Below are 25,055 nucleotides of genomic sequence, written 5' to 3' on the forward strand. Positions count from 1 at the left end.
TTATTTATTTTTGGGACAGAGAGAGACAGAGCATGAACGGGGGAGGGGCAGAGAGAGAGGGAGACACAGAATCGGAAACAGGCTCCAGGCTCCGAGCCATCAGCCCAGAGCCTGACGCGGGGAGGGAGACACAGAATCGGAAACAGGCTCCAGGCTCCGAGCCATCAGCCCAGAGCCTGACGCGGGGCTCGAACTCACGGACCGTGAGATCGTGACCTGGCTGAAGTCGGATGCTTAACCGACTGCGCCACCCAGGCGCCCCTCAATCAAAGGATTTTAATTAAAAACTTCACTCTTCACTGTGAAAATAATATCATGTTGTACCTTTAAGGAATCATCACACTTTCTGTTCTGAATATGTCTCTACTAATCACTTTTATCACCGGAGTAAGAAAACCAAACTTTTCATTAACTTAAAATTGCACACAGTAAAGATGAAGTTGCTAAATGAGATTAAGAAATATAATAAAATGATATTCAATAAATGTGCGTATAACCTGTGTTAAGGTAGCACATGACTTAGAAGTTTTTATGTGCAAAGGAAAATGAGTAGCTGATGATGTGTTAAGCAAATCTGTTCTTTTGAAAAATCTAAAGCTGAGTTTCCCAAGTTAAGAGGAAAAGAAAATAAACTTCAAAAATAAAGAAATGCTCAGCCAATCCTGGTAATAACTCATTATTCCTATCTTCTCAGATGGTTCTTAGAATTGATCCACTAAGCATAAACATCTGAATAAATTAAAACATTACAGAGAACGGAGAACCGGTTAAAGACTGCAAGCTTACTCTGAAAGCAAGATAGGGAGCCCTGGGACCTAGCCCATCATGCTGAACTTGAAAAAGAAGTATTAAAAGAGAACTAACAATTCAATTTGGGGGTTGGGGGGGGGTCACAAAAAGAGCACTAATTGAGCACCTCTGTGCTAAATGTGCCTTCCTTATTTATTCTTGTAGCCAAAGGAAACGGCATAAAACCCAATTTAATATAAAGTTTGAAAATTAGAAGCATATATATTTTTTTAATATTCATTTTTGAGAGAGAGACAGAGCGTGAGTGGGGGAGCGGCAGAGAGAGAGGGAGACACAGAAGCCCAAACAGGCTCCAGGCTCTGAGCTGTCAGCCCAGAGCCCGACATGAGGCTCAAACCCACAAACCGCAAGATCATGACCTGAGCCGAAGTCTGATGCAAAACAGACTGAGCCACCCAGGCGCCCAGAAGCATATTATTTTGAGTGCCAACTTCAGCGTTTCCCAAAGGCCCAAGACGCACATTCATCAGGATCATTTTGACGTGAGTAAATAAAAATTCAGGTTGCTGGGTCACATCTGAGATCCAGTCAATCTAACTCTCTGTGAAGTATAACCAGGTATCAGAATTTTACTGACCCTCTCCCCACCCAGTGACTCTCACACACATTACAATTTGAGAACCACTGTGATTATCGTGATGTTTTTGTGTGAAACTGATTATCAGTTATCAAGAATACCACCTGTATTTACATTTACACGACATATACCAACTTTCAAACTTTGTATTTGATTTTCCTTTTTTTTGCTATGGAATTGCACATAGACGGCTATTTTCCTAATATTCAATAACTGCTATTACTTTTATATATTTTGTTAAATATAGTAAATATTCACTTTTGACATAATTAAGAGCTACACAGCCATGTGAGTGACTTCCAAAATTCACTTACCTTCAAATCCTTATGCTTATTCAGAAAAGTCTGAGCACGTACGGTGGAAAGTTTCAAGAATATATGCAGCGGACTCTCTAATCTCCACGTATTTCAAAGCTGGCCAGGGAGACTCCGGAAGTGGACACCAGAAACGCCATTGACAAGGTTAGGTACCAGTGCTGGAGCCTCCGGGTACCTGATTATCTCTGAACAGGACAGAAAAACAAGTAGTCGGTCACCTGGAATTCATAGAGAATCTGCTACGGAGAAGGTTATTTGCAGTAAACTGGCAGTGTTACTAAATTTAAACTTGGCCCGGGTTTGCGGCTCCCTGATTTAGCACAGTTGTCATTTAAAATTTCATGTCATTGTGAAGTCAGGATTGCATGATGCTGCTGTCTGCAGAGGATTCTGCTGGAATTCATACTGCTTTCATTGACTATTTCGTCTAAACGCTGCATCAAGTGGTATTACTAATTTTATCTTTGATGTGCAGATGCCAGATTTTGGCACTGGATTTCTTTCTAAGTCAAGGTTGATGAGTTCTGTTGGAAATATATCCTTACATGAGACTCTATCACACCCCACAAAAGATAAAATGTGATACTTATACAAAATCCCAATGGAATCATCTGGTGCTTCCGCTATATTTTCTTTCACATGGTAATGCTTGCCAAGATAACTAGACATAAACAAAAATAATATCCTTTCTAGTCAATCTGTGTTGCCTACTTAGGGAAACCAAAATTCTAGCATCTTTGCTGAGTAAGTTAAGCAGACATTGGTAGTGGCTAATGGAAAAAGGGAATAAAACATCTATTTTTAAAACTGGTAACAGATCATGAAAATATTCTCCTCAAGGGTAGAGAAAGCAACACACACAGAAATATACAAAGTCAAATACAAAATGACAAGAGTGTAATACACACGTAAGCACGGACTACACGGTAAAACAACAGTTTTTCATGGAAGATTCTCATGCTTGGCCACCCCAAAACCATGCTCAACTTTCTTCTTCCTTTCTATGTCTCATACATAGAGAACAGAAAATCAAATCAAATGTTCACTTTCCCAGTCTTCCAACTGCTAAGAATGGTTACGTGATTCCATTCTGGCCCATTAGCTATAAGAAGCATGCTGGGCAAGAAATGCAGGCAATATTTTATTGTATTGATGAATAGAAAGATTCCTGTCCCTCTTCTCTATTCCACACCACTGCCTGCCTGGAATGAGGATGTGCTACTTGGAGGTAAAGCAGTCATCTTGTCACCACGATGTAAAACACTACGAAAATCTAGAAAATCACAAAGATGTGGGTCCTGCTACTGATAAGCAGCTGAATCAACACTACTAACTGCTTCCTCTGGAATTCTACTTGTTTAACTCATTGGGTTTTCTGGTGCTTGCTAACGGAATCACTGCAGGTTGACAAAGTGTTCAAAAAACGTTTGCTAGAAAGTAAATGCCACAGATGTAACTGTAGAGATATCTATCTTTTTTACATTATAATCCGCAAGTTCTTATTCTGTGGAGTCAAAGACAGGCTTTATTCTGACAGAGGTTGGAACTTGGCTTCTTTTTCACTTCTAGGAAAGCTGTGCATGTGGGGAATAATGGGTCACAGGATGACGGCAACTAATTAAAACAAAATGAAATGGAAAGGCTCGTTTAGAAATGGGTTTGGAAGAAGAGGGTGCAGTATCATGGTTTAAAAAAGGATCTCATCTTTGCTATAAGCCAAAGCTATCACATTGGTTGAAATCTCAGTGTAAGAGTCTGAAATTCCATAGCAAAATTCGTTATTATCTTGTGAACTGTGGATTCTTTGAAATATTGTTCCATCCATCACTTCATGATATCTTCTCTATCAACATTTTTTTTTAATGTTTATCTATTTTTGAGAGAAAGAGACATCACGCCAGCCAGGATTGGCAGAGAGAGAGAAGGACAGAGGATCCAAAGTGAACTCTGTGCTAACAAGCAGAGAGCCCTATGAGGGTCTCGAACTCACAAACTGTGAGATCGTGACCTGAGCTGAAGTTGGACGCTTAACCAACTGAGCCACCCAGGTGCCCCTTTATCAACATTTCTTACTCGATCGCAGTTTAGGCTTTCACTATCTCTTTCCTAGACTGTTGTCGTAGACTTTTTTTTTTTTTAATTTTTTTTTTCAACGTTTTTTATTTATTTTTGGGACAGAGAGAGACAGAGCATGAACGGGGGAGGGGCAGAGAGAGAGGGAGACACAGAATCGGAAACAGGCTCCAGGCTCCGAGCCATCAGCCCAGAGCCTGACGCGGGGCTCGAACTCACGGACCGCGAGATCGTGACCTGGCTGAAGTCGGACGCTTAACCGACTGCGCCACCCAGGCGCCCCTGTTGTCGTAGACTTTTAACAGATTCTTGTTTTCCTTTTTCTTAAACATTCCAGTATGTCCTATAGTTGCTTTAAGACTTAACTTCTTAAAACATTTCATTAGATCCTTTTTCTGTTCAAAATATAAGAGCTCTTTTTGGTCTATTGGATTAAGTCCAAGGTCCTTAACTTGGCATTTCAGTCTCCCTATATACGTTCTTCTAGCCTATTCCCCTTCCCTAACACTCTACATGGCTTGGTGAGAGGATTTGTCTCCAGTCCAGAGATGCACCTTAAGTAGCTTAAGATAACCTATGTATCTCAATTTTTTACCTACAATATTAGGGATAAGCACATGGCCTTAAGACGTTAATGATCTCCATTCTGGGGTTTTCTTTGACCTTTACATGTAAAGGTTGTATGTAAAAGAACAACTTGTTTTTCTTGCTGGACATTGGCATGTGAACATATAACGTTTGGAACTACTGGCAACCATCTTGAGATCATGAGAGAACTTTCCAGAGCTTAAGTCAACACCAAGGAAATAGCTGAGAAACAGAAAAAGAGGAGCTGGGTCCTGAACATGTTGTTTCACCCCTGGGCAGAGTTTTGCTTGTAGGTGGAATACCCTGGGCTTTTCAGTTATGTGTGAATTTACAGACTTTTTTTTTTTTAAATTAAGTGAATCTGGGTTGATATCCTCTGTTATTTGCAACCAAAAAGAACTTTGCAATTTATTTATGTTTTAGTGTGTCTGCCATTTCATCCATTTCTACTTCTCTCCTCTTATATTCTTTTTATCCAAAAAAATTTTTAATGTTTATTTATTCTTGAGGAAAGAGCATGAGCAGGGGAGGGGCAGAGAGGGAGGAGACACAGAATCCGAAGCAGGCTCCAGGCTCCAAGCTGGAAGCACAGAGCCTGATGTGGGGCTCGAACCCACAAACCGTGAGACCATGACCTGAGCCGAAGTCCAATGCTTAGCCCCTGTATTCTTTTTTTTTTTTAGATCAAGTCCCCTTCCCCCATGATACATTTGCAGACCCTTCTAATTTATAATGAAAGAACCCTAAATTAAGCATCTTTATTTTTCATCGTACATACTAATAAAAGAGCTCACCAAGGTATATCATGCTATCATTTCATTATGACTCTCAAATCTCCAGTTTAACATTTTCTTCTTTTACCTCCAGACTTTTATTTCTAACTGAACAGTTGGTATCTCAACTTGGATATAATGAAGGCTCTGCAGCCTGAATTCATCCATAACCAAACTCATAAAGACTCATGTGTCTCAAACGTAGCTTTCCCCTAACGTTTCCGGTTTTTAAAAACAGCACCATTGATATCAGTTGGAGAAGCCAGAAACCAAGATTTTCAACGTCGTAAAACAAAGGCATCAGAGTGGATTTCATCCTTCTTTTCTCCTTCAGCCCCAGTATCTGATCACCAAATTCTTTAGATTTTATTTCCTAAATAGTTTGTAAATCTATCTGCTTTGTCCATCTTCTCTCCACTTCCTCCTTTTCCTTCTCCTGCTCCACTACCATTGCTACCACCCCTAAGACCTTGTCTGTTACTTGGAACGCTGTGTGGATTTTTTCTGTCTCCCATTTCACATTTTGTTTCTCTCCAGTATTTGCCTCGTGGCACGTAGAGTGATCTTTTAAAACTACACAGTGGATCGTGTCGATCCTTGTTTAAAAACCTTCAATGCCTTCCCGTTGTCTTAAGGGTAAAGAACAAGGCCTCACATCACCCAATCCCTGCCTGGCTCACCAGCCTCATTTCTCTGGAGGACAATGATCTTTCTGGTTTTTTTTTTTTGTTTTTTTTTTTTAAATTTTTTTTTTTCAACGTTTTTTATTTATTTTTTTGGGACAGAGAGAGACAGAGCATGAACGGGGGAGGGGCAGAGAGAGAGGGAGACACAGAGTCGGAAACAGGCTCCAGGCTCCGAGCCATCAGAGCCCCAGAGCCTGACGCGGGGCTCGAACTCACGGACCGTGAGATCGTGACCTGGCTGAAGTCGGACGCTTAACCGACTGCGCCATCCAGGCGCCCCGATCTTTCTGTTTTTAAATACACTCATGTTTTAAAAACTCAGCATGCAGAAGAGTGCTTAGCACATAGTAGGCACTCAGTAAATATTTGTTGAATGAATAATTGCCTTGCAATAACTCTTGAACCATGAGCCACATTGTGTTATTATTTTTTTTGTATGCTTTATTTCCTGAGTTACTTATAAGTACATTGTAGATAAAGAAAAGTCATATTTCTCTGTAACCTGTAGCAGAATGCTATGTGAGTAGGGGGCGCCTGGGTGGCGCAGTCGGTTAAGCGTCCGACTTCAGCCAGGTCACGATCTCGCGGTCCGTGAGTTCGAGCCCCGCGTCGGGCTCTGGGCTGATGGCTCGGAGCCTGGAGCCTGTTTCCGGTTCTGTGTCTCCCTCTCTCTCTGCCCCTCCCCCGTTCATGCTCTGTCTCTCTCTGTCCCAAAAATAAATAAAAAACATTAAAAAAAAAAAAAAAAAAAAAAAAAAAAGAATGCTATGTGAGTAGGAGGGGTTCAGAAGGTATTCAATTATATTACTATTGATATTTCTAGTCTGATTCCTTTTTAAAAGGTTGAAGTTCATTCTAACACAATGGATAGTTATCACTTGTCTACAGGTTAAAAATGAATAAGGGGAAATTTATTATGTCAAAATAATGGAAGTACAAAAAAATAGAAAATTTGTCTCTGATTGCAATTCTACGGAATTTGCAGATTAATTATACAGGAGTTGTTCTTCTGCATGACATGGAAAAACTTCAGATAAGCCCTGAATTATGTGGACAGACACTGAAACATCATGTTGGCAATTTTCACTGCCATTTTTTTCCAAACATACACAAGTTTTCTTTAGAAATCTTTACCTTTGAAACATGTAAGTAAGAATTTAATAGTTTAAATAACTGACAGCTAAAGTCTTTTTGGGTAGAGACTGATTATTTTGGAAAATAGTTACCCCAAGTGCAAATTAATTCTTAGTTATTGGATATTCACCTGAAAGTGTAAAAAGAATTTCAGAGATTCAAAGGTAGGTATGAAATTTTAGCCTATGCTATAAACTGACATTACCCAAAATAAGAAAAGTATTTCTTAGGGTAGCCTAAAATGAAAACACACATGTGCAGCCCCAAAGCAATGAAACAGTGGGGCTAGGGCACATTCTCTAAACTGGAGGACAAGGGAAGCAAGCTTCTCGAGGGCTTCTGACTGTTAGCTGTGGCCAGATAAAGTTTTCCAAGTTGGGGAATGGGAAACAAAAGTAGGATTAAGGGGATCAAGAAGGAGGAGAGGCCAAGAAATACAAGAGTAGATAATGCAAATTTCCTGTCTGAATAAAATTCTTGAGCAGGCTTAACCTTCTGCTTCATATATATTAGTTGAAGTTTGCCTAAGGGATATTTATACAAGAGATAATTGCCTTTGGGTTTCTATAGGCCTGTTGTTCAGTTATAAATATCTTCTAGTTTTTTTCAGGGTATTGGCTCTATTAGAGAGTTTGTAAAAATTAAAAAAAGAAAGGAAAGAAATAAAAAGAAAGGAACATTTCTTCAAGAAATGCATTTTGAGAATCACTACAAGTAGTTGTTCTCAAAATCAGAGAGAAGGCTATTTTACAATTTTCTCCCAGGGTATTGAAAGATATTTTAGGAAACCAGTGATTCATGATTTAATATTCAACTGCTTTTCAAGCAAAATAAGAAATTCTACCAGGGTATAGTCATGATTTCCTTTAACTTAAATTCCAAGGGGTAGGTTGAAGTGACGCTGTTCATTTTGCTCTTCTTTATATAAAATAAAAGATAAGTTTAACTACATGAAGGAAGGACAGATTCTTATGCTCCTCCTCTTTACACATGCTTCTTTCCTGTATGAGGGAAAAAAATGATTTTTAACTGTAAAGCACTTCACTTGTAAAACATTTCTGTTTTATTTGTTAATTTCTTGATCTGTGGATAAGATTAGGTTGGTCCTTTGGCATGAAAATTCATACATGTCCTATAATTATAGGACAACCATTTTGTATTCTTTAAAAATTGACTCTTTTGTTAAGAGTGTGAGATTGCTGATGGATGTCACTGCCATTCTGTAATGCTCTAGTACAGGTTTTTTAAAAACACATGGAATAAAGACATTTACAAGAGTGCTTAAAAAAAAAAGAATAGGAGATTGCCCATTTATGTATGCCTTATGTAGATTTTCCTCTCAATCGTGCATAAAAAACACAAAAGGTTTTATATACCTACCTCTAGCTCAAAGATTAGAACACCCTATAACAGCAATAAAAATTAAACAAGTAAAAGCCAAGTCCCACAAGACGTCTATGGCCATCTGAAGATGATCAACCTTCTGCAACGTTCTCAATAAAAGAGTGTCTGAAGAGTCTGGGAACTCCCCATTCTCCATTAAGGAGATCTGGAAATAATGTCATTACTAAGAGACAGGACTGGAATGTGATTAGAGAAGCTAAAATTGTACTATAATATGGAGGGGATGGTTAGATGACAGCAGTAGTTTACAATGTTGTTTTCCTTTTGAGAAGATCCATCTCCCAAAAAACAATTCTTACAAAGCACCCTAGAGTTCTGTGGAACACGCTTTCGGCACCTCTGGCTTTGAGAGTGAAGGACAGAAAATCCAGGAAACAGAAGTTGCCAGTGTTGATCAAGACCTCACCTCCTGATCTCCCTTGTAACTGCAGAAGTCACTTATTTAGAAGATTCCTCAGAGTTCCCTTTGGTCTGGATTGCACATCTCTCCCAACCCCCCATGTTTACTGGTCAGCTCCCCCAGTGACTTCCAGGTCAGAAAGAGGCACTCTAGGTAAAGGTCACAAAGGACACTGATGCTTTGGACACAGTAGTGGAGTGGTCCTCATTCATTGATCACCTAATTCAGGTAGTTCAGTCCTTTCTAAGTCTGACCATAATGATATCATCTCCTTGAATCTAACTCTCAGGCTGATAATACAGAAATTCAGATTTTGAGTAGTAGTAAATTCCACCAGTGGATTATGGGGTTCATAACAGGCTGCCATCTGTCCTGTTCCCTCTAACACACTTTCCTTCTTTACTTGGTAGTTCTACCATGGACAGTTTTTCAGGTCTTTTAAAAAAGTTATCATTAAAATACCTGCTATTCATGAATTCCTCTACTCTTTGCACTATAGTGATAGTTGGCACAAATCATACACAATTCAGATAAGACACTTACAGACATAAATGTTCAGTCCAACAATCTAATTAGGTAAAGACTGGACACTTATAAGAGGTTGAAAATTGTGTGAGCATATATAGCTCTATTCATAATTCATAGAATGTCTTTGTACTTAACGAGTTGTTTTCTGGGCTAAATGTTTGTTCTTTATGCCCTCCTATTTTTAACTGCATTTGTTTATTTATTTGCTTTTGATTAGTAAGAGTCGAGGGTACAGACTATGCCATCAACATTCCTCTGCCCATATAGTAGAATGTCTGGCTTACAGCAGATGCTTAATGCCTGATGATGATCACTGCACGCAAGATTTTGCACGAGTGCAAGGGAGAAAAATGTTTCTAGCCTTTATCTACTATCATTTTCATTTATTTCTGGAAGTGGCAAGACAGAAGATTTGCATTACTTCGGAGCATAGGCATGATGTATTTAGATATGCTTTTCCATCTCTCCACAAGATAAAATATATGCTATATAACAATTGGTACTGCAATCTTATGCTGAATTGAAATATTTTAGACTTTGATGGGCTCAACAGATATATACATACAGAAAGATAGATGTCAAAGAACAGGAAAATGTTTAACTATCTCTATCTTAACACTGCTAACTATGAGCCATGTTATCAGTGCTGTTTTCTTAGAATGTTTCTTAGGAAGTGAGTTACACATACTTCATGTGATAAATTTAAAAAAGGTTTGAGATATCTTCTGGACTTGTACAAAATGAAAGTTATAAATGTGTTCCAAAACGCTTCACAACAATCAAAGACTAACTTATTTTTTTTTTAATTTTTTTAATGCTTATTTTATTTTTGAGACAGAGAGAGACAGAGCATGAGCAGGACAGGCGCAGAGGGAGAGGGAGACACAGAATCTGAAGCAGGTTCCAGGCTCTGAGCTGTCAGCATAGAGCCCGATGCAGGGCTCAAACTCACAAACGATGAGATCATGACCTGAGCCGAAGTCGGATGCTTAACAGGCTAAGCCACCCAGGTGCCCCAAAGACTAACTTATTTTTGGTGGAAGGCAAGGTCAACGACACTGAGAAATGTAGGAAACTCACGCATTAATTTATACTATTGCAAGGTATGGTGGGCTTTTGTCTCAAGTCTATTTGACCAAAAAAAAAAAAAAAGAAATTAAGGAACTTGATTCTTTCTGTTAATGTTCTCAAGGGAAAGTTCAAACAAGTCCAAACTAAATAACAAAAGATATTAGTGCTGGATTGTCATGGAAATCACTCTGAAATTCGGGGTAGGTAATGTGGCTTCTAATTCAGACTCTAAAGGCCTGAGATACACAGTTTCTATCAAACAGTTGTTTTGTCTACCCATGTGAAAAGAGGCCCGCCCAAACCAGAGATGTTTAAACACTGGTTGCATATTAGAATATACATGGATTTAAAAAAATACTCATGCTCAGGCCCCATCCTCAAAGACGCTGGTTCAATTGGTCTGAAGTGGGAAAAAGGAGTCTTGTGGGTTCCCCAAGTGATTGTAATATGCAATTACAATTGCATATTATTGCATATATTATTGCATACAATTGAATATTACAATTGCATATTATTACATATACAATTGCATATTACAATGGCATATATTCAATGATTCTCAACTGAATATATTGAGAATCAATGAACATGTCTTCTAAGCATTTCCAGTGCCCCAAAGTCTATCATTCTGCAATTTCTGGGAAGGTCCCTTTCATATGCACACAGGCATACACACACACTTGGAAATTTGTTCATTAATCTGGACTCCTATTTGTAGTCTGATGGCAGTTTTCTATATTAGTGAGCTCCAGATTTTCAACTAACACCCTGCATGCAAATCAGACAAAGTATTAATTAACAGGGAGGGTAGTTAGAGGAAAGAGAAGCAGAAAAACAAAATATAAGTGCTGTCAGAATATAAATGTTCTAAAATTGTACCTGCTTATCATAGAATAAATATGCATATAGAATTACGTATAGACTTTTAGAATTCTAAGCTTTTTCCAATTCTTCTACTTTCAACATATCTTAGCAACTACAAAAACATAATCATGATAGAGGAAACAAAGTTCACTACTACAGAAATACTGAGGACTGGTTTAATTACAGGAGACAAATCTATTTCAAGGAAGAGATGCTTGATGATTGTTTACTGAATGAGTAAAACTCTCCCGGTCCTAAAAGTAGACCTTATATTTATCCAATGATTGGAAAAGATCTTTCCTAGGAAAATGTTAACGCCTTTGCTTTGCTAAAGGAAGATCCAGAATGTCTCTAAACCTAATCTTAAAATTGGCATGGAGTTTTCTTAGGGAGGGAGAGATATATAGTATAATTAATAAGGATAGTTGGATTCGACCTCCATTTCCTCTCTTTTGTATTTCTCTGTTTGGGCCACAGTTAAGGAGCTGGAGTTAGGGTTTGGAACCAGACGAGAATCGTGGCCCTATTTTGTCACCTACATTTAGCTCTGGCCTGTATTTCTGCAGTTGATGGGACTCCTCTGGTCTTTGAGAAATGGCACCAGGGACAGGGTACTAATGGCTGTATCTGAAAGACTGCCCAATTCTTAGATCCTCCTTTCTGTGCGTAGGGGCTCAATATCTAGAAAAAAGTAAAGCCATAATCGCTAAAATTTATCTAAGTAGATAACATTCATTCATTTGTTCATGCAATAGTTATGGTGTGCCTTCTTTGTTTTAAGCCATGGGGATACAAAGATTCTTAGATAATTTGCAAGCACACAACTTATTCATTGACTTTATTAAATTCTTTGAAGTCAATTCTCAAGCTTTTATATACACAGGCACACACACACACACACACACACACACACACACACACACACACAAACTCCTCTCATACTCTCCATTCCACCAGCAACTCTTTTTATTCTTTACTATATAGTGACTTTAGGAGCTGTTTAGGAGAACCTTTTCCATCTTCTGTGATTGAATTAATGAAGATGTCTCTGATGCCAACCTTCTTAGTCCTTCACTCTAATCCAACCCCCATACACTTCCTGACCCAGGGGAGGAGAGGCTTTCCACCTCATGATGTCCATCCCATTACAGCTGACTTTTTTTTTTTTTTCATTCATAAACCACCAATTCATAAATCACTAATTTGCCATCTAAGTTTACGAGGATTGACTCTTTTCAATTTATTTTAAATTCCTATCTGAAAATATCATAATGAAAGGAAATGACCCCAAATATTTCAATGCTAAAAGCAAGAATATTAGATGTGGGGGGGGGGAAGGGAGAGGGTATAGCTGGTGGACATCCATTGGTGGTGAAAAATAATTCTTGGAATTATTGAAATGATCCTTTGTCACTTATACATAAGACAATGTAGTTGTTCTGATTTAAATGCTTCATGAAAACCTGGGGTACGTGTACAAGTATATATTTGTAATTTCAAGTGTAACAAAGCCCACCATGTAATCTGGACTCCCTTTTCTATGTAATTATCATCATTTTCTGAAGTGTCGAGTACGGAAACATGGGCCACACTGTAGTTTTCAGTACTATCGTGTAAGCTTAAAATCTCGTGTACTATCTTGTGTACTATCTCAGACCTTAAAACCCAGTATGTCGTTCTCTGCACTGCATCATCCCAAACTATCGAAGATGTTTGCTATTTGGATGCAATGAGTGATGAAAGTCAAGGGTGCTCTGGGTTCCTCAAGGGGATGATTCCAAGTACCATCACCAGGACCTGTCATGTTGCCAGAGGAACAAAGAAGCATGAGGGCACATCCGTCCAAAGTGGTTTTGCTATCAATGGGTTACACAATCAAAGCAATGAATCACCACTGAGAAGAGAACAGGATTAAAAAATAAGCAGAACAGGATTAATAAGCAGAACAGGATTAAAAAAGAGAGAAGAAATCATGAGGTGATTCGTAGCATTTAAAAGAGACCTCTTTCAGTTCTTTAAGCTATGCCTAAATATTTAAAGAAACATGAGATTTTTTTTTAGACTACAAAGAAAATAGCTTATCTCCCTATTCTTGCCAGACCCTTTATCTGTAACTTCAAAAGACAATAATTGCTTTCTAAAAATTACCTTTTTTGATAAACCTTGCTTGGGCAGTTTAGTGTGGAAAAGTCAAAATGTTCTTTTAGGCAGTTATAAGCTTAATCAGGTCAAGAATAGATAAACACTGTCAATATTTCCTTTTTTTTTTCTTCTTCCCATTTTCTCCATTCTTTGCCTCTTATGTCTTGTACTGCTTCTGAAGCAGTATTTTCCTTTTTATCTACTTTTATTATACATTCTCTCTACAACCACCCAGTTTTTTTATTAATTTTTTTTTTTAAGAGCAGATAGCCACTGAGAAAGATAACTTTTGCATTCAACTTTTCTAACATGAAGGATTCTCAGCTCTTATCAGGGCAAATCATAATGTGGAAACTTATCCACCTAGTAATAAGATCTCAGGTAATATCCCTTTACTGTATTGATTTTGCAAAAAGCCACATCTTTTTTTTTTTTTTTTTTTTTTTTTTTTTTGCTGGCCTTCGAAGTGCAGGGATGGCTCTCCACAAGAGATTTTGTAAAGGCATGTTGAAATGTCTCCAACTAAACCAGGCTAGGGAGATTGTACGGGGATGCAGAATAGAAAACTATTAGAATAGGGAAAGAACTGCCACACAATGGCATGACCAGATCCCAGGGGTATAAATATAGTAATTTTCCCAAAAACGTCAAATATGAACTTCTCAGAAAGACATAAAGTGACCACATCATTTAAATGAATTCTTTCTAGATTGTTAAGATCCGTGGGGCGGGCATTTTGTATTGTCAGCACCAAGTTCAATACACAGTCTGTAACTTTACTACTCACTTGTGCTGTTTTGTACTTGAAATGTGACTCGTCCAAACTGAACTGCGCTGTTAAGTGAAGAATACACACTGGATTTTGAAGATTTAGTGCAAAAGGAAAAGAATATAAAATATCTTAATAACTTCAATGTTGATTACATGTCAAAATGATCATCTTTTAGATATATTTGATTAAAATATATTATTAAACATAATTTTGCCTGTTTATTCTTAGCTTCTTTTTTAAAAAAATTTTTTTAAGGTTTATTTATTTTTGAGAGAGAGAGAGAGACACAGAGAGAAACAGAATGAGAGCGGGGGAGGGGCAGAGAGAGACAGAGAGAGAGAGAGAGACAGAAAGAGAGAGACATAGAGAGGGAGACACAGAATCTGAAGCAGGCTCCAGGCTCTAGGCTGTGAACACAGAGCCCGACATGGGGCTCAAACTCACGGACCATGAAATCATGACCTCAGCTGAAGTCATCCGCTTAACCTACTGAGTCACCCAGACACCCCTATTCTTACTTTCTTTAGAGGTAGCTACAAGAAAATTGACTTGCAGTATATTTCTATTAAATAGTACTTGTTAAAGAACTCAATATTGTGTGTTAAATGCACAATGAGTGAATGCAGGCTTGAGTGAATGAAAGATAGCTTCGTCTGGAGCTAATACTACCAGAATGAACAAATCTAACTTTTGATAGGAGGATAGAACTGTAGTAGACCTTATCGATGTCACCAACTCTTCACTTCTTCCAGCATCCATGCTCATTGCTATATGTCTCCATGCTCATTGCTACATGTCTCCGTAATCTTTCCTGATGAGGAAGCAGAATGTCTTTCCCTCCTCCTTTGCTTTGGGTTGGGTCATGTGACTTGTTTTGGTCAATGAAACATTAGAGAGCACGATGCGATCAAAGGCTTGAATAATGCTTGCCCTATTGAGTTTGCTCTCTGGTGCTTCTGCTATCGTTGCGAGAACTGGCCCAGGCAGGAAGAGGATGGGAGACATATAGGACAGAAATCAGCTGCCCCAGTTGAGCCCAGGCTAATCCCCGGCTGGTTCCCAGCCACAGGAGCAAACAGCTGAGATCATCACAGCTACCCAACCCCGCCAACTGCAAAGGACACGGAGACCCATGATCTGGGTACATGCTTAGTTTTGCACGCTGCCAAGATTCTGTGGTTATTACCCGGTCTCTTCTGAAATACCTACCTGATACAGAAGTGTAATTTTCATAACTGAGTGTTCATTTTTTAATGTGACAATTCACACTGGGAACCTTAAGGTCATACTTGAAAATCCCGCTCTCTCTAACCTCTCAGACAAAATACTTTGGGCCATGATGACAAGCATGAGAACTATAGAAGATATCCTAGCAGAAGCCAGACAAATTCATCCCAGAGGTATAACCTAGTGGTTATCATGGAGAGTTTTAAGACAAGCATCAGCGGGAATGCTAAAAGTTAAATGGCGTGGAATAAGTAGCACAATGCGATTCTTACTTTTCCAAGCAAGTGGTGGACTGTTAAAAAGGCCCTTTCCTAGGGTTGTTCTTAGGTTTATTTGTTGTTGGAGAAAAGCTGTTAATATGTGAGTACTTCCCGGGGGCTTGAGTGGCTCAGTGAGTTGCGCGCCTGACTCTCGATTTTGGCTCAGGTCATGATCCCAGGGTGGGGGTATTGAGCCCTGCTTCAGGCTCCATGCTGAGCATAGAGCCTACTTAAGATTCTCCCTCCTCCCTCTCCCTCTACCGTTCTCCCCTGCTCACACACACACTCTTTGTCTAAAATTAAAAAAAAAAAAAAAAAAGAAAATATGAGTACTCCCAGCTTTGTTTTATCTCACTGCTTGTTGAAACTGGTACCGGCTATGCACTCGAGTCACTCCATACCCTCCCCTCAGCATGCTCCTGGGAAGGTCCTTCTAGTGCCTATGGGTTCTTTGGGCTTTTGTGACGCTCCATAAGAATGCTGAGAATGAGAGAAAACTGGAGTCATGGGCAGAAAAGTAGAAGGGCAGGATGAGAATAGTGTCTTTTTTTTTTTTTTTTAAAGATAAAAAGCTATAGAAATGGCAGAGGGTTTTGTGAGGAGGTTTTCAATGAGAGGACTCAGAGCAAGTGAGGTGGTAAGGGACCACGGTTACAAAAGGAAAGGAGGTTTTTAACAAATGCTCCTACAGGTGTTGTTGCTTAAATTCTCTTTACGTGATTTGAACACGTAAGTAGAAAACTTGTGTTGATTAATTAATTACTTCTTAAAAACAATACCTCTTCTCTGAGCCTGGCTTCTGAGGGTCACGGCTTCTGCCAGTGATGATCCTGTACAGAAAGTTGAACAAGGAATGGGGGAATAACATCGTGGCGAGAGTAGAAGAACACACAGGGCCCTTTAAGTAGTATTCACTTTCCATGTCACTTACTGGCTGCCTACCTGGGCAGGTACTAAGCCATTCCAAAACTCATTTAACTAGATTGATACCATAGAGAAAATAATATATTCCATAGGTTGCCTTCAAGATTAAATAAGACGGTGAATATAAAATGTCTATCACGTTGCACAGACATAAACGTCAGTCGAAATGTTGGAGCACGGTATTTTCTTTGTGAAAATTCCAAGTTCGGCCTAAAGGCACTGTAAAAGTTGGCCTGTGTACCCAAGCCTCGCTCCTGAGTCAGTAGCAGCAGCTGACGTCTTAACAGTTGCTAAGTGACCAAGACGCCTCTGTTTTCTTTACAGGTACTTCTGTGGAAGGCCAAAGAAACTATGCTTCTTTACCTGCCATAACTTGATGAGGGGCTTCCAAGGTAGAGCCGACTCAAATGCTTAGGAAGCTCAACAAACAACGTGAGCACTTTAGGGGGATTTTGGGGATTGAATTTTTGGAAGATCCCCTGAAATGCTATTCCATTCCTACCCTAAGCGACTCTACGGAGAAGAAAACAGAGATGCACTCTCTGCTTTCAGTGGTGAAATGTGAAACTATGGTGTTACTGGATGGGCACCGAGTCTGGTTTGACAGAATTCTAGTTTTCATTAGCAATACAACCGGCGAATCACCAGGTGGCACGTAGGTTTTAGATACTGTTCAGCGTAGAACTCCACAGAGCTGCATAGAAAAGGCGCCGGCAATCTATGGTTTCAAGTTACAACACAAAATTGATAGCTGATGCTGGGTAGGCAAAGCGTCTTGCCTGAGGTTGCAAGGAAGGAGGATAAGAATAAAATTAGATTACGGAGATAAATATGCTTTCCTGGAAACTGGAAGACATGAAGACAGCATCACGCCTCCGAGTTTACAAAATGAGGGTTTAGAGAGAACAGAAGTACTAATGTGCAGCCTCGTCCACAGCTGCGAGATGGGGATGAATTACAAAACCCCACCTGGTTCTTCTCGTGTACTTGGGAATAACGCTGAACAGTAAACGGCAAGTCAGGATCATCGGCAACAATAACGTGTTGGTATGCGGCCAGCCTCCTAGCGCAGATTGCCGCACCAGAGCCCCTCCCCCGCAGGTGAGAAGGACAGATGACAACAGGATTACTGAGCAGATGTGGTCTGGCGAGCTGCTGTGGGGACAGCCACAAGCTGTGAGGCCAGATACAGTCCTGCAAGGACACTGAAGCACAATGTTAAGGTATGCTGTGGAGAGCAGTGGACTGCTGGGAAGGAAGAGCGCCTGATAGATTGCTCTGGCACATAGCAATCAGGGAGAGTGGCCCTGTTTCTGAGACAAAACACCAAGCCAACCTGGCAGGAAGGATAGACCCTCCGAGCCCTAGGCTCTGCCCGTACTAGCAGAAGCCACAAACAAGAAATCATTTGCACGTACAGTTGGAAAAGGAAAGCTGCATATATGTGATGTGTAAACCTGGCCAGTTATGCTAGAGCTAAATCTCCTGGAAAATACTCTGTGCTTTGTAGTAATGCAAAGGTCAACGCTTTGGGGAAAGGGCCCAGGAAAGATTTACCCGGCAAGTCTCAGGACCCCCCTGAAGCTGCGGCATAAATGACAGAGCAGCATGAACCTTTTTATGCAGGCAGACAGAATAAGGATTTTTACAAACTGGCCTCGCCTGGGAATTCTCGGGGGCCATAACCGTACGCAGCAGTCTACACACATAATGCTTGATATAGGTGTTGTATTATATTCTCTGTTAATAAAATTTCTTCATATAAATATGTAGGAAAAGGCTTGCCCGGCGTTCGATTACTCTCACGATTACTGGCAAAGGGAAACGTGTCACCCAGCAATATTCCATGAACTAAATGACCAGCAGGGGGATTACTGAAAACTGGCAGGCATGGCCGAGCCAGGTGAGTTTTGTAATTTGTCCGATAGCATCTCTGTTTAGGTCACGGTGTTTTTTGTGTGGATCGAAAGTGACAGTAGATACAGACATGATGTGTAATCCATCGAGTACTATATACACATATTGCAGGCCTTAAAGCGTAATCAAGAGGGCTTCAACAACAGTGTTCAAAGCAGACCTACTATAATTTGCTCTTCTACTCATCTCTGGTTTAACAGACAATAATATAGTTTGCCTGCCAGTCACTTACGCTAAGGCAAACAACAAGTAGCTTTAACGATAGCTGCAGCGGCATTTATACGGCACTGCTCCTATTAAGAGAGAAAACGAACAAACTCTCCTCCTCATGTTGCCTTAATAGTTCTGGGAAAGCCATCTTCCCACTCAAAATCAAGTTTGCTTTTTTTCATATATTTTTTTAATGTTTATTTATTTTTGAGAGAGAGACAGAGTGCAACTGGGGGAGGGGCAGAGGGCGAGAGGGAGACACAGAATCCGAAGGAGGCTCCAGGCTCTGAGCTGTCAGCACAGAGCTTGACGTGGGGCTCGAACCCACAAGCCAGGAGATCATGACCTGAGCTGAAGTCGGATGCTTAATGACTGAGTCACCCAGGCACCCTTCAAAATCAAATTTTATATGGGCGGGTTTGTTTAGATTTTCCACACGCACTGAATGTAAGGCTCACGTTGTTTACCAATTTATAGTCATTGAAAGGCACATAGGTTTTTAACTTTTTTGTATCCTTTGGATAAATTCCTAGTAGTGCAATTGCTGGGTTGTAGGGTAGTTCTATTTTTAATTTTTGAGGAACCTCCATACTATTTTCCAGAGTGGCTGTACCAGTTTGCCTGATTCGAAGGGGCACATGCCCTCCAATGTTTATAGCAACACTGTCAACAATAGCCAAAGTATGCAAAGAGCCCAAATGTCCATCGATGGATGAATGGATGAAGAAGATGTGGTATAGATATACAATGGAATATTACTCAGTGATCAAAAAGAATGAAATCTTGCCATTTGCAACAACATGGTTGGAACCAGAAGGTATTATGCGAAGCGAAATAAGTCAGTCAGAGAAAGACAGATATCGTATGGTTTCACTTATATGTGGAATTTGAGAAACTCAACAGGCGAACATAGGGGAGGGGAAGCAAAAATAAGATAACAACAGAGAGGGAGGAAAACCGTTAGAGACCCTTAAATACAGAGAACAAACTGAGGGTTGAGGTGAGGTGGGTGGGCAGATGGTTTAAATGGGTGATGGGCATTAACAAGGGCACTTTTCCAGATGAGCACTGGGTGTTATATGTAAGAGATGATTCACTGGGTTCTACTCCTGAAGCTGACTACACTGTATGTTAACTAACTTGAATTTAAATTAAAAAACACACACACACACACACATTAGGCTGAATGAAAAAAGCCAGTCATAAAAGGCCATGTATTGTATGGTTTTATTTTTACGAGATGTGTAGAATAGGGAAATCTACAGGGAATAAAAATGGAGGAGTGGAGGAAAACAGAATGACTGCTAAAGGGTACATGGCTTCTTTTAGGGGTAATGAAAATATTGTTAAATTGATTACGGTGATGGCAGAACTCTGTGGATGTACTAAAAACATTTGTGCTGTTCACTTTAAATAAATGGCTTAGTTGTATGGTTAAAAAAAAAGAAGAAGGAAGAAAGAAAGAAAAGCACATAGGCTGTATTCTGTTCTACTCACCTAATAAAGGCACCTTCAAAGAGAAAGATTTCTTTTTTTAGCCTGACTATTAACATAGACAAAAACCCCCAAAGAAAACAAAAACAAAAGACTAACAAACGACTCTGCAGGAAAAACTAAACTCTAATCTACTACAACCTGCTTTCATTTATTGGGGTGATGGGAATAAGAATGGTTAAGAACAGATTTGACAACAATCTTTTTTCTTTCTTTTTCTTCAGGGTTCTTAACTAAAATCAAGTCATTTTCATCTATGTGTTCTCTTGTCTTGCTTCCTCTGCTTCCATTGTAGAATTGGCTATGCTCGCAACTGTGGATTCTTGTTCCTCATCTTTCCAAATGCCATCCTATGGTTAACCCTCTACTATTGCTAGTCTTGTTGCCAACACAGTAGCTCTTCAGCGTTCGTGAATTTATGACATGGGTCCTTGGGGGAGAATGCTCTGTCATTTTGTAATCGTGTCAATTTGAATTGGGAGTACCACCCACTCTGACACTGAGGGAGTTAGCCCAGGGGCCACCAATAGATTAGGCTGTTTCCTACTTGTACCCTAGTGATGAAAACAAGAAAACTGAGTATTTTCATGAGAAATGAGAGGGAGATAAACCAAGAGCGAGGGATAAATTTAAGAAAAGTGGAAAATGAGCTTGAGGGCTATTTGAGAAATAGGGGTGACTGAAAGAAGTACAATATTTTTTTTTTTTTTTAAATTTTTTTTTTTTTTTAACATTTATTTATTTTTGAGACAGAGAGAGACAGAGCATGAACGGGGAAGGGTCAGAGAGAGAGGGAGACACAGAATCCGAAACGGGCTCCAGGCTCCGAGCCATCAGCCCAGAGCCTGACGCGGGGCTCGAACTCACGGACCGCGAGATCGTGACCTGGCTGAAGTCGGACGCTTAACCGACTGCGCCACCCAGGCGCCCCTGAAAGAAGTACAATATTGAAGAAAGTACTGAAGATTCTATCATTTGTAATACACAAATTTGGCGATCCCAAAATATCGGAACATATTTTGTGAAGAAACCGCTGTCTCAGATTTAAAAGTTTGATAGTTAGGGGTGCCTGGGTGGCTCAGTCGGTTAAGCATCTGACTCTTGGTTTTGGATTAGGTCATGATCTCCTAGTTTGTGAGTTCGAGCCCGGCATGCAGTGCAGAGCCTGCTTGGGATTCTCTCTCTCTCTCTGTCTCTCTCTTCCCCTCCCCTGCTCATGCTCTCTCTCTCTCAAAATCAATAAGTAAACTTAAAAAGAAGTTTGATAGTTAAAAATAAATTTAAGAAACTCCTTGGGGTTAAGCACTTTGTTTTCTAGTCATTATTCAGCTTTCCCAGTGCCCTTGAACATCGCTCGCTCCATCCCCTATTTGAATTTCTATCCTTTATTTAATATCTGTGGTTTTTTTTCTATTTTGTATACTAGATTGCTTAGTCTGTGAACATGAAGCAGAGTTAGAAACTTTAATTTTAATTATTTGTTTTTGAAGTCAACAGAAAAATTATTTTTCGAACTGAATTTATTATTTTTTTAACTTTTTTTTTAATGTTTATTTTTGAGACAGAGAGAGAGAGAGAGAACAAGGGAGGGGCAGAAAGTGAGGGAGACACAGAATCAAGAGCAGGATCCAGGCTCTGAGCTGACGGCACAGAGCCTGATGCAGGGCTCAAACCCATGAACTGTGAGATCATGACCTGAGCTGAAGTCAGACGCCTAACCCACTGAGCCACCCAGGCGCCCCTCTAACTGAATTTAAAAGCCTAACCTTGGGCTCCCGGTTGGCTCAGCTCAGGGACCATGTAACTCTTGACCTTGGGGTTGTGAGTTCAAGCTCCACTTTGAGTGTAGAGTTTACTTAAAAACAACAACAACAACAACAACAACAACAACAACAACAACAACGACAACAACAACAACAGCAAAAACCCAAAACAGCCTAAAACAAAACTAAAAGCCTAAACTTGTTTCATTAACAAGAAATAATATATGAAATAGTCATTATGGGTTTCACCAATTATATACTTACATAGATAGTGATCTTTTTTTGGGGGAACCAGATTTATAGTGAATAGTTGAAAAGGAAAGAACAACTAATCTTTGATTAGAACACAACAGTATGAAAGACTGTTATAAAAACTGCATCTCTAAATAAGAAAGCAAGCACTAACAGGTTACTATAGAAAGTTCTGTTAGCTTTTCAAGATTCACCCAGCAAATAATTCAGATATTTTCTAGACAGTTTTAGAAAAGACTGTATGGTCACTAGATTGCTAAGCACTACTTCATTTGGTTGATGGTTCATGCATTCATTAAATATTTACTGAGTGCCTGCTATGGGGCCAGAAACTGTATTAGGTTGTAGGGATTAAATTAAAAAAAAAAAAAATTTTAACATTGATTCATTTTTGAGTGACAGAGAGAGACAGAGCATGAGTGGGGAAGGGGCAGAGAGAGAAGGAGACACAGAATCTAAAGCAGGCTCCAGGCTCCGAGCTGTCAGCACAGAGCCTGACCCGGGGCTCCAACTCACGAACTTGCGAGCTCATGACCGGAGCCGAAGTCGGACACTCAACCGACTGAGCCACCCAGGCGCCCCTGTAGGGATTAAATATTAACGGAAACTAGACAGTCTCTTCTTTCATGAGGCTAATGTCTAACAATTCAGACAATTTAAAATGTTTTGGGGCGCCTGGCTGGCTTAGTCGGAAGAGGATGCAACTCTTGATCTCAGGGTTGTGGGTTCAAGCCCCACTTTGGGTGTAGAGATGACTTAAATAAATACATAAACTTAAAAAAAAAAGTTTTAAAAAGAGGCAAATTTGTAGGATAATTGTAATAACTGAGGTGAAAGTAATGACAATCGTCACTTTTCCATGATTCCAATATGCACAAATATCAGTTAATATGGTACTGTGCAAAGATTGCCTGTAGCATATTATCAGCTGTTTTAGTCCAAAAGCAGAATTTTTAGGCTGAAGGTATTGTTTATTCAATCTTCTATCTACTCTGATTTGTTTTTGAATGTTTTTTTTGTGTATTTGTCCCTGCTGATACCAAGAGTGTTGCCCAGCTTGGTGTCTGGTCAAGATTAAAAGCCTAAACTTGTTTCATTAACAAGCAATAATATATGAAACAGTCATTATGGGTTTCACCAATCATATATTGATATAGATGGTGATCTTTTTTGGAGCATCACTCAAGACTAGCCCATGGAAGCAGGGAAATACATGATATATTTTCCTTGTGATTTCTTCTCTTTTCTTCCTGCTTAAGAAATACCAAAAAAGTCAACTTCTGGAAATTCACTGCCTTGTATCTCTGGATTTTTTTTATTAATATTCTTTCAGCACATACATGCTAATCAATAATTAACCTGTTAGGCCCAAGCGAACCTCTTACAAGTTTTTCTTTTCTTATCAACCATCTATTACTTACACTTTCACTGTATCAACAAATGTCTTTCACTTGAACCAACCGTGCATTCGAAGTTACAAGGAACAATTTGTTTGAGTGGCAAATAAGGTATAAAACAGAAACAGAAGTCCTCCTTAAATACGTTCTTGTCGTTCTACCCCTTAAACCTCCTTTCTGGTGGTGAGAGTGGCGGTGCCGTAAAGTAAGTGAATGCCCCCTTCAGAACTAAGGTATGCATTCCCCCAACTTCTAAGGGTGTTGATGCAGGCAGCTGACAGCTGCACTCCTCTCCTGGCATTGCCCTTGGCTGAAGATGCGAATGCCCTACCCAAGATGCCTCCTCCCCAGGGGTTAGTTTATATCCAGTGACTGGTCAACATGGGATGCCAGGACCCTTGCCTCAATGTAAGGCAACCCTAATTTGGGACCCATCTAGGTTAAGAGCTCTCATGATAACGTGGGGTCTGTGTTCTAACCCTCTGTCTAATCCTGCTTCTCTCAATTCCTTATTGCTGTTGTTTCCAAACACTTCCCCAAGTTCCATGTATACAAATTGCCTATGGCGTGTGTTTCCAGGAAATTCAAAGGAGGATAGTGCGCCAAATAAAAAGCAAAGATAACTAATATAAAAATGTATCAATATGAATCTGAAATATGTGTCTATCCTCACCTATTTTCATGATTCTTATTCAATTTTTAGGTGAGGAAATAATATTATTTATATAGAGGCACCTTCCACAAAAACTTATGATATGAATATTGCTCATTGTGTAAGACTAAAATTTAGGAAATATTTTGAATTCCCTAAGTGCTCCTCAGAAAATATTTTTTAGGGATAAAATTGTTTATAATTCAAATACATCATTAAGATGAAATGGACAGAAGTAAAGCAAATACAAATACATACAACGTTAAGATGTGAATCCTTTCAAAGCTAACAATGAATGTGATATGTTTTCAAATTTTACATTTCACGGACTAGACTAGGAAGGAGATAGCAATTTAGCAGAGAAAGAGAAGAATTCGCCAAGCACATGACCATAACAAACTTATTGTCAACTTTGACATGAAGGTAAGGGGCACTTTGTCTTCTCTTGGGTTAAAGTTTGGCTTGTTTTTACTTTCAGTGTTAATTTTCAAACTACACGGTATAAGAACTTCACTCCAGGTAAACAAGTGGATTATTGGAAGGACAGCCATAAAATACTCGCTTAGTGTCTACATTAGTGGAACTCATTGGCAGATTATCTTATCTGTTAAGAACTTCACTTGCTTACTCATGACCTTAAAGTTGAGTATTTAGAAGTATTAGAGATTTAGAAATCTGTCTCAAGTGTTTTGAGTGAGTAAATGGAACAGGGAATGGAAAGAACGTCTATGAAACGACTACTATCAGCAAAATATCAGAAGCATGAGATGAGAGCCTGTGAAATGGAATTTTCAGCATTAAGACCTAAGTTCCAAGAAGT

The 25,055-nt window shown here is 39.5% G+C and overlaps 1 protein-coding gene across 2 annotated transcripts in view; it reads right to left on the minus strand.

Moving 5' to 3' along the window:
• HS3ST5 (heparan sulfate-glucosamine 3-sulfotransferase 5) overlaps positions 1-25,055 on the minus strand; it is a 261,635-nt gene that overhangs the window by 149,681 nt on the left and 86,899 nt on the right. For both annotated transcript variants that reach the window (XM_058735024.1, XM_058735023.1), the window contains exon 2: positions 1,702-1,889. The gene's annotated coding sequence lies outside the window, so the exon portion shown is untranslated. The remainder of the gene's footprint in view (positions 1-1,701; positions 1,890-25,055) is intronic.

This window comes from Neofelis nebulosa, chromosome 6 (assembly GCF_028018385.1).
Source record: "Neofelis nebulosa isolate mNeoNeb1 chromosome 6, mNeoNeb1.pri, whole genome shotgun sequence".
NCBI classification, from domain to species: domain Eukaryota; kingdom Metazoa; phylum Chordata; class Mammalia; order Carnivora; family Felidae; genus Neofelis; species Neofelis nebulosa.